The sequence below is a fragment of the Bombus pascuorum genome, unplaced genomic scaffold, assembly GCF_905332965.1.
Source record: "Bombus pascuorum unplaced genomic scaffold, iyBomPasc1.1, whole genome shotgun sequence".
Classification (NCBI taxonomy): Eukaryota; Metazoa; Arthropoda; class Insecta; order Hymenoptera; family Apidae; genus Bombus; species Bombus pascuorum.
Window position 1 is genome coordinate 192,062 of NW_026869733.1, and position 8,561 is coordinate 200,622.

Here is an 8,561-nt window from a genome sequence, read left to right on the forward strand (position 1 = left end):
CGGTCAAGAAATCGCATATTCAACAAACTTTCAAATTTTATTTTCTTGAAAATTAAACTCTAAGCGAATAAATCTTATTCTATATTTTCGGGTCGAAAAAATTTAATTTATTTTCGTATGTAGAATAACATCCTGTCAATTCCTTACTCCTACCCAGTCGAAAATCAATCAAATACATGAATACCTATGTGATAAGTTTCCAAACACGATTTTCTATAAAATGAAATCTTCGACGCAATTTTATCTTTTTATTTTCGTGTTATTTTGAACTAGAGAATCTCTCCTGACTTCATTTATGCTATAAATTTAGATCCAAGGTGTATAAATTAAACACAACAATAATATTGTATTGTTTTCAAGTTAGAAAAATAAAACAGTAATATAAAATATTACTTGGCCCCTCTTGCACAATACAACTAATGTTATTAGTGAAATTTTACATATTACAAATTATAAGTTACCTTCTATACATTAGTTTTCTAGAAAACTACTTCTGTACATCAATTTAACAAATTACCATTCAATAGTCTTATTCGACTAATGTTCTATATAAAATAGAAAAATTGTACAACTTATCATTTTGTCAACCTACAGATATTACCAGTAAATCATTATGCATAAAGGTCTCGAAGTTGAAATAATAATAAATATTTGTTAAACTATTCACACAGAAATCGCGGTAGAAGCAGCAAGCATTACCGACACCGTGCATCTCCAGATTGCAATACCGTGGCCAGCTTTGGAAGCAGTTCCTCTGAGAGTCGAGGAGGACTGAATCGATATTACCGTCAAGCTTGGGAAAATCTGCATGAGACGGCCGGTCATAAGACCAATCATCCTCCTCTTCGTCGCAAGGAGACCCTGGATGAATCAGGATACCGAGAAAATTACCGTGGCAACAACACCGAGAGAGATGGTTCAGAATTAGTTGTGAGCGATGTAGCCACGTACCCGTCTAACAAGCACGCCAGCATTTCTGACAAGAAACGCCATCATCATCATCATCATCATCACCACGGTAACTCTACGCCCGAGTGGAGGCAGTCTCAGTCTCATCACAGATACTAAACATAAAATCGGTTACCTAGAACCGCTTATTTTTTTGAGATTTTCGGTGAATCGATTATTGTGACGAGTCGCGATTAGATCACGAGCAAGTTGTATTTTTTATGCTGTATGCATATTTTATAAATGGTGACGCACTGGAAGATGGTGACTTTATGTTAGGAAATACGTACAAAATGTAAGGTAAATTTCTTTCAATATAGAGTTTTAATTTCAGCAAATGTATTTTTGATTATTTGTTGAATGTGAAAGATATAATTAATTGAATGTTTATTTGGTAATATTTGGATTTAAAAATATTTGTACAGACAAATTTGTTTACATAAGTGAAATACTTCTTGTGTATGTGTATTTTTATATATAAGAACATCTCTTTTTTATTTCTTCAATACAGTAGTATGTGAATTTTATATATTGATCTGATTCTTTAAGAAAAAAATTAATGAATTCATACATTGCTTTAATTTCAATTTTAATTTCTAAATAACTTTATTTTTTATAGAAAAGCACATCTATCTCAAAATCTTTTGAGGTGGATCGTTGACATTTTCTATAATATTCTAGATCTAAATTACACATATACATTTTGAAACATGTATAAAATCTTGTGTTTAAAATTCAACTAACTGTTTCTAGTAATTCAGCTAATTCTAAGTTAGAATATCAAAAATGTATATTGTTTTCCATTTACAATTCAAAGTTTACTTAGAAGAATGTATATTTAACATGAATTATAAATCTTTGTCCCAAATTTTTTCAAGAAATATGTATATGTATATCTAATATTCTTAGAACAATATTTTGTAGTCATTTGACGAAGAAATTAGTAAAATAAAATATTACCAAATGCATATATATCATAACAAACGTTTGACAAATATTTAAAATCATTTTTTTTAGAAATAAAGTTTCATGTGGATAAATTTTCTTATATTTCATCTTCTTTTTAGCATTAAATCACCATCCATCCATGTATTCTGCTATATCATTTATGAAATAATTTGTAACTCCATTTAAAATGGAAACTTAAAACAACATGGTGAACAATTCAAACGTTGCGTAGGAGAATTTTTACGCGTGATTCGTAGATAGAAAAACTAATTCATCCTACATTTATTGTTCTGTTATACAGTAAATTATTTACGACTACCTTGTTACGTAATGTAAATACCGTATACTGCAGTAGCGTAAGTCCAAGATGAAAGTTGTGAATGTAGGAGGATCACGAGTTGATCGAAGGATATGCCAAAAAAATGAGAAAGTAATATATGTATATGTATAATTACTGATCAAACGAATTCTAATAATTTTTAAACGAATTCGATACAAACTATTATAAGAATGTTCGATTATAATAGGATTGACAATATTTTATGAAAATCATACGCATACTCGGTTGATCAATATCTGTAATGGGCACCTTGGCCTCGCCTTAAAGGAATCGAACAAACTCATAACGAAACGATATTCGAAGATGGTACCGTTAAGGAAAGGCCGACGCTATACATATCAGAATCAAAATTCATTTAGTTATGGTGCTCATTTTAAGACACTTTGCACTTATTCAAATTCATGTCGGATCTGTTTTTGCAGATTTTAAAACATCTTAATTAATTATTTGTGTTTAGTATTATTTTAACCAGTTGAACATCTTTTCTCATGCTTGTCAAGAATAAAACATATATAATTAATAGATATGTATTTATTCATTGATTGACGTAAGATATTCGTAGTAAGTTTGTACATGTATTTATTTAATACTTCAATAATCTACAAAAAATTGTAATAGTGCCATTATGGGCAAACTTGTTTGATTGTATCTATACATGCGTTCTAGTTCTTTAAACATAAACACAGAATGGTGAACACTCGTGTATCTTCAGTAACTTGTTATGTACGTACATAGTTAGTTTTAGTCTTAGTTATGCACGAATTGTTTCAACTAAAAATATTTATGTATCATAATTGTTTCACAGAGGTTCATAAAGGAAAATACAAATTGTTCAAAAAGTTAATAAGATAAATTTAATTCTTTTAATACATCATTTTTGTTTAAAAAAATAAAAAACTACTTATCATAAAGTAGTTAAATGTAGCACACACAGCGTTAAAAATATCATATTTAATTATGCAGCCATTCATCTATTAAATGTCCAACCTCAACTCTGGCAGCTTTCAACTGAAGTGGATCATTTTTGGAAGGAGGATACATGTTGGCACAATGAGCAGTACCTATGGTCATAATAATAAATAAATTTTTTGTATTACACGAAAAATGAAAAATTTCAATTAATATGTACACACCATCAATATAAATGACAGGTATTTGCGGATTTGCTGATTTTGTAATTCCCAAAACATGCCAAGGATCAATTGATCCATGTACAAATACTACATTTGTAGTCTTTAAATCTAATCCTCCATACAGAATATTTGTTCTATTCACTGCCGAATTCAGCAAATGAATATTGTACCTGTTAGAATACGGAAATGTTATAATTTTATAGCTGATGATTTATCATAATTGAGAAATGTATTTATCGTAATTTTAAATAAACCTTGGGCCAAATATATCAATGCATTGTTGTACAAAGAAATCTACTGGGAAAGTTTCACTAAATAATTTTGGGCGTGCTGTCGAAGTTTGAAAGAATCCAAATTCTGTACACGTTTGGTACGTCCATTGACGTCCTACAAGAAATATATTTTAAAATACAATAAATAAAAATTAAAACAGCAATAGTATAAGTAAAAAAATACATTACCCCCTTCTGCTTCTTCGCTAGCCCATGTTATGTTCTGAAGTTTATGAATCATTTTATTATACATATAATCCAAACACTTTTTTTCTGATGCCTGTAATATTTTAGTGCTCAAAATTGCAAGTCTGTCAATAGCAATACCCAATGTTTCGTTCGTTAATATGTCGCAGGCACTATCGATAGTTAAATTAGCCATTGCGGAATTATTACGATTGTCTTTATTGTACTGTACAATACCAGCAAAGATGCTTGCTATTGTTTCATACAAATTCGAAATATCATTACGTTTGGTATGTTCGTTGATTGGATCACATAAACTATAAGTAAAAATAATTTTTCAATAATGATATATTTGATTTGTAAATGAAGAATTTTACTTTTACTTACATAAATTTTTTAGCTATTCCTTGTTGACCGATAGGACAATGTAACATTATATGAAATTGTTTGTTTGCTTCTAGTATTGCATTTACACATGCTTCAGAATATTCTTTGAGGGCATTTTCAACAACAACAAAGTATTCTATAAAGTATAATTATTAATATAAAACACTTCTGTTTTAAATAAAATATTTTTTATATTTAAGTGTATCTTATATTTACCCTGAAAATCAATTTCTGCTAATAAAGGACCACTAGCAGAAACAGCCCCGTGTACTAAATGAGGATATTTATTACGCAACCAAGCAGCTAATGATCCAGCATATGATCCTCCAAATGCAATCCATTTAGTACCAGCTGGTAACTTGTAATTAATATTCATGAATTCTATAAAGTAAGCCAAATCTGCAAGTGCCTGTTGCGATGAAAGATACATTAAATTTTTCACGCCGAGATCCCTGCAGATAACAAAAACGTAACATTATAACTTAAAATGTATCAATTATATATTTTATAAACAATGTTACATACGAAGTAGGATGACTTTGTCCATAAAAGCGGTGTTCCACTTGAAAACATAGCGCTCCAAATTGCTTAGCATATTCGATCCATTGACCTTCTGCCATCCATTTAGCATTTGCTGCAGCTTCACCACTTATCATCAAAAATACTGGACCACCTTTCTTATAGTGCTCTCCAACCTAACCCCAACCTAACGTTTACGAAATATCTCTGAAAAAATAATAAAAAGATTTATATTATAAAATAAAAATTAAGAAATATTTAATATATTCTTATTACCTGTTGCCAAACACGCGCATCAGTTGGATCAAAGTGATCTAGAAACTGTGTAAACCATTCAGCACTTGGAAGTTCATGATCTTCAGATAAAATTGGAGCACCTAGATTACCATATTTGCTTCGACCCCTCATAAAAGTCTACTAGTAAAGAAGACAAACGGGCATTGCTGAAAGAAGAAACAGTTGATATAGATATATCAAATGCCAGTTAAAAATAGTTCAATTGTTTTATTATCAGAACCTACGCAAAGCAATATTATTCCAAATTTAATGTAATTTTTATATAGGCAATAGTTTGCCAGAAAGAGTGCAGGTCGTACTTTATGAACAATTAATATTTCCTTTGTGCATCAAAATTGAAGATTGTGAGGCTGAACTGAACAAGTGCCTTGTATATATCCTGTTTATTAAACTATGAATTTGATAACTTAGTGTAAAGATATAGAAGGGATTCGGAAATTCAAATAGTTCACTTTATTCAACACACAACAGTTATACACATATGTTATACTCTGAAGACCTCGTAAACCTACTCGCACGCTCGCTTGTTGTCAACCGACTCTTCCAGATGCTTCTTAACGACTGCTTATCGGATTTACATGATTCGTCGAATTACTTAATAGAACCTTTAAACCTTATTACTTTATTTACATTCCTCTTAGTTTACATTCATCCATGACCTAAACCTTTCAAATTTCTCTCTACACAGTGCCTTCGTAAAAATATCCGCAGTATTATCGCCTGTACTTACTTTAATTATATTTATCTTGTTTTGTTGTTGAAGAGTGTGCTATATTTCGCGTCCTTTATTTGTTGATAATATATACGTCCCAAGCAAGGCGGTTGAATACCCGGCATCTCGCTGTGTCGGGCGACCCACTGCTGGACCATGTCACGCATCTCGATTTCATCATTGTTTCCTACGTCGTCGATTGTCTCTATTTGGAAACAGCTGTGCACCCTCGGATACAAAGTTGAATAAAAGTGGCAGTTAAGCAGTACCAGGATGAAGTCTGCCAATACCTCACTGATGTTAAGGGGTAACACGATCCAGTTATAGCTTACAGAGTCTGTATTCTGTAAAAAGACAATAGTTCGTAGTCATTTATCAATTTATCATTTATCAATTTGTCATTTATCAATTTTGATAAATAACAAGAGATGTAAAAGACATGTAAACTGCGTAAAATTCTCGGAAGAATTAGAAAGAAGATATTAGTGTTAGAGAACAAAGATATATCACGATTATTCTTAAATAGATTGAAAAAGGAGAAAAAGAAGATTCACTGGACAATCATAAACAAAAAAAAATTATAACATACTAGAAGTATATTATAAATGATGGTCTTTGCAATTTGTAATGGCATACGGTACTTTCATTTTATTAATGATTGATGTTACTTTAATTACGAGGTCATTAGCGACAATTACATTTGATTATTTACATTAATCTGGGTTATTAATCACCTTAGACTTTCTATAAATTTTGGCATTTTATGAACCTTTTTCGACTTTAAATATGGTAATTATCTTCAACAACGAATTTTAGTGCATATTATATTGTAAAATATATATTTACGATTTATAGATATATAATCTTTATTATCACTAGAATATAAAATATGGAATAATTTATTGTAATAATTAATATAGAATAATTTTTATTTTATGGTATAATAAAATTATATATTTATTACTCAATATGTTTACGTTTATTATATATTTTTCAACAGATAAATAATAAATAGTTTTATTACACGTACGATTACATTTGTTTATGGAATATGTAATTTAACTAATGTATTAGTATTTAAAAACACATTAGTATAAATGTCTATCTTCATAAAAGATATAACTTGGAAAACACGAGGCTGGCACCCCGCTGGGGGTGGCCACCCACATGCTATATTTATTTTATTTTTTTTTTTTTATTTACCAATGAGATATAACACTTTACCAAATGTCCTTCAGGACAAATTGTAAAAAAAAACAACATTAAAGAAAAAAAAAAGAAAAAAAAATGTCTATCTTGAAACTTTTGTCAATCGATATTCAGCCGAGCTGAATTTGTTTCCTCTCCTATTATTTCTGCAACCTCACTGCATTGAGTGTCACACGAAAATATGATGTAATTTAATGTACTAACTTGAACTATATAACTATTGTTATATAGTAATATAAACAGCAAGTTTCAATTTTCTTCGTTTGATAAAAGTGTGAGGTTTGATTGATTTTTAAAAAATCTTTTGGTAAAAAAAGGTGGGTCATAAAGTTTAATATTATCTCGATGAAAGACAAATGAGGCATAAAGACGTATGAAATATTCGGAATAATTAACGAGGTACGTTACTGTAGAAGAATGGTAAGCTGGTACTTGTTCGACTGAAAAGTAAAGATAAATATACAGGTACAGGGTACCTACTTCGGAAGAACTCTTGTACTCTTGTTAGGCGGTTGAACGAAACTACTATAGCAAATTTATATTCGTCAAAGTCTATTTACTTTGACCCAACAACGTTACATTTCAGACTCGTTTAACACCAACAACAACAAATTAATTAAACACAAATTATATTTATCTTGTTTTCCTCTAAGCACTCGTGAACGTAGTGGTAATTCATACTTGAGAAATGTATAAAGTATATCATAATAGTTGTACATAGATATTAATGAGTTGTATGTAGAAACAGGGTTGATATTTTAAGATGTTCATTTTGCAACGAGCAACAGTGCAGTCTATCTGTTATTATAGTATTATAATTTTAATTAAAGGGAAAGCGCACATTACATTATAATGTTCATAATTTTTGGTGACAAATATAAGTTCTAGATTAATTGTCACTGGGAAGTGGTATTTGTAGCTTATCTCATCAAACAATTGTATTTATTTTATATGTGATTATATATAATTATATGTGATTACATATAATTGTATGCAGTTTGTAGCGAATTAAATATGTAAATAATACTTGCATATAGGCTATTTATAATTCATTAGTAAAATGTTCAGTATTAAGAGAAGAGTGTGCTGTATTTCGCGTCCTTTATTTGTTGATTATATATACGTTCCAAGCAAGGCGGTTGAATACCCGGCACCTCGCTGTATTCTGTAAAAAGACAATAGTTCATAGTCATTTATCAATTTATCATTTATCAATTTATCATTTATCAATTTGTCATTTATCAATTTTGATGTAGCTTACTCTATCGGAGCCTCTTCCATTTCAATGTCTCCTTCTTCCTCCTCACCAGTCGCGATAACATGAATGGGGGCCTGGTGGTCCACCCCCATCCGGCCACGGTCACAAGCTAACGACACAGCGGAGCCCGCTTGTCCACCCACGTCTGCGCTGGTACTGGGGTATCCCTCCCCTGCACCGTAAACTTCATTATTTATATTTTCCGACATATCAGCATTATCTTCATCATCAAGGGTTTGTTTTATCGTCTTCTCGTCTTGGTGCCACTCACTCTTTCGCACCCTACCCTGGTCGGGACCGATGCAGGGTGACGGGGAGCCCCACGTGAAGGTGAGGTGAGTGGTCTTGACAG

At 30.8% G+C, this 8,561-nt stretch overlaps 1 long non-coding RNA gene and 1 pseudogene across 1 annotated transcript; both read right to left on the reverse strand.

Annotated features, from left to right (window-relative positions):
- Nucleotides 1-3,064: 3,064 nt before the first annotated feature.
- On the reverse strand, nucleotides 3,065-5,323 carry LOC132915689 (putative serine protease K12H4.7; annotated as a pseudogene).
- A 2,253-nt stretch (nucleotides 5,324-7,576) lies between these two features.
- On the reverse strand, nucleotides 7,577-8,255 carry LOC132915687 (uncharacterized). The gene is made up of 2 exons (XR_009659936.1): nucleotides 8,213-8,255; nucleotides 7,577-8,116 (listed from the first exon to the last, which is right to left on the reverse strand). It is a non-coding gene; the product is annotated as an uncharacterized LOC132915687 (long non-coding RNA).
- Nucleotides 8,256-8,561: the final 306 nt, after the last annotated feature.